Here is a 2,640-nt window from a genome sequence, read left to right on the forward strand (position 1 = left end):
TGTGATTAAATCAGCATATTTCTACCACCCCTTAACGTTTGAAAAACAGAAATGATGAAGTCTTGGACATGTCCAGAACATATGTGATAGACTTGGAGGAGATTGCTTGCTTTTATCACAAGTAGGGTCCATTGGATCCAAAGCTGATCATCAATGTGTTTGTTTCTCAGCCAAAGACACTGAAACCGAAGAAGGTGCTCTTCAGGCAGAACTATATGACCTCTGTGCTGGCAGTGAGACAGAAGGCCTGGGTGGTTTTCTTCATCGGGACAGGAGATGGGCAGCTTATTAAGGTGTGTATAAAGTGATAGCCGTCTGTTATTGGAATATATGTATATATTTACTCAGAATCAGTAGCTTGTAAAATTGAATGGCATTTCTTTCCTAAGCAAGTGTTTATTTACTGTTGGGAGGGAAGATTCTCTAAAATGCTTCCATTACAACTTCATACCTTCATACTTCCTGTCACCCCCTTTGTTTATTCCTCTCTTCACACTGGTCCTTTTAAATTATGTCAAAGTATAGTCCTTAAACAAGAATGAACGAGAGAACGCCATAATCATCATCACACTCATTATATTACTCTTCATTCTTAATCTAATGTGAAAAATCACATGGTGGTAGGTTCACTGTAGTATGGGCATTTACAGGGTTGAGTGGAGCAAATCCAATATCGAAACATATTGGCAGAAAGACAATTATTGACCCCAATAACATACTCACACTCAGCCAACATCTGGCACAGTTTGCCAGAAGCAGGGCACCAATGCAGGCACTCTGAGAGGGAAGGTAGGGTTAAGCTTAATCTGCCACTGAGGCAAGATGCAAGTCAAACACAACAGACAACTGACAAAAACAGCTCCAGAAAACAGACAGTAGTGAGTCTGAGGCTGAATGAGACACTATAGGCATCACCATGTCACTTCTGCTTTAACATTTACCCTAAGTAGCACTCAATAGAGTTGCAATACATCCTGTGTGATGTTAAAGTGAGGCAATGCAGTGGACGTGACATGATGAAAATCAGCATACTTAATTTTTCCTCCATGCTGGCAATAGCCATGGGATTTTTCATATGTCCGTCCCATTCTTGTAAATCCCGTATCTCAGGAACATCTTGAGGGAATTTCTTCAAACTTGGCACTAACGTCCACTTGGACTCAAGGATGAACTGTAAAATTTGGTAGTCAAAGGTCAAGGTCACTATGATCCCCCATTGGCCATAACTCAAGAATTGCTGACCATTGGTGACCATTGGTGACACTTGTAACTCAAAGGTCAAACGTCAATGTGACCTCAAAAGGACATTGACAATTGGCCATAACTCAACAATTGAAGATGATCAATCAAGATGTTTAATGGGATACAATGAAGTAATGATATTTTTATCCAAATGGTCCAAGGTCAGCTGTTCACTGTGTTGATCATAATGTCCTGGTCATTTTTCAACCACATAAGATCTGCAGTGGTCGGACACTGAATTGACACTTTTGCCCATTGTGACCGCAAGAGATTAGCCATAATCTAAGAATTCAATTCAATTTCAATTCAATTAAATTTTATTTGTATAGCACCAATTCATAACAGAAATTATCTCAGGACACTTTTCAAATAAAGCCGGCCTAGACCGTATCCCTTATAACAATTATTTACAGAGACCCAACAGTTTCCACCATGAGCAAGCCATTTGCGACGGCGGCAAGGAAAACTTCCTTTTTAAGAGGCAGAAAACCTAGGACAGGATCCTTTGGCTTCCAGGTGGCGTGGCCCGTCTGGCCTTGACTAAGTTTGGGGTGAGAGAGAGGGAAGGAGAGACCGAGAGAGAGAGGAGAGAGAGAGACACACACACCAGAGAGAGAGAGAACTAAGGGTAACAAACCAGAAGGAAGAGGACAGAGGTCAACAGTCAGCACAACTACCACCAATTCATTGGGCAATGTTGACTGGTGACACAATAAGTAACAGCAATACTAGCACAGGTAACTAACTTTAATTTTCTCTACCCTCATCCCCCAATACTTACTGGCCCTCATTCCTGAATTTTGAACTTTGGGAGGCGTTTCTAGCTAATTGTAATGATTATTATGCATTAAGAAAGGCCCCTTTTAAACATCCTAAAATGGCGAGGAGAAAAACAAAATTGCCACCCATTTCTTGTAGTAGCCTATAAGCTGCCATGCTTTACCATAGAATTGCAAAAATACCATGGTAACTGTTAGGGCCAATAACCAAAACAAATCATATAGTTGATAATGGCAAAACAAAAAAAAAACACTTTAATCCTTTTTTTCAGTTGAGGTTTCAACAATATATTAGAGTCTGGACCAGACATGGATGTAAACCCCCTGCTAGCTTTACCTTGTTGGAAGGTGACATACAACCCACACACCAGAAATGTGCGGTGTGAGCTTTAGTGGCCTAATAGTAACAACACAGCATCCCCATTAAGGAGCTGAAAGGCTTTCAGTGCATTAAGTTTCTTCCTCAGCAACCTTTAACGGGTGGTGGTCATTATCAGTGGCTCGACTTCTAAGATATGCTCTGAACCAACCCAGACGTACCAAGAAAAATTTTAAACCTCTACCTCCATAAAAATTACCCAACAGCCCATTGATTGCAAGCTGCACATAATTTTCCCCA

The sequence above is a fragment of the Morone saxatilis genome, unplaced genomic scaffold, assembly GCF_004916995.1.
Source record: "Morone saxatilis isolate NCDOM2014 unplaced genomic scaffold, NCSU_SB_2.0 Contig10, whole genome shotgun sequence".
Lineage (NCBI taxonomy): Eukaryota > Metazoa > Chordata > Actinopteri > Moronidae > Morone > Morone saxatilis.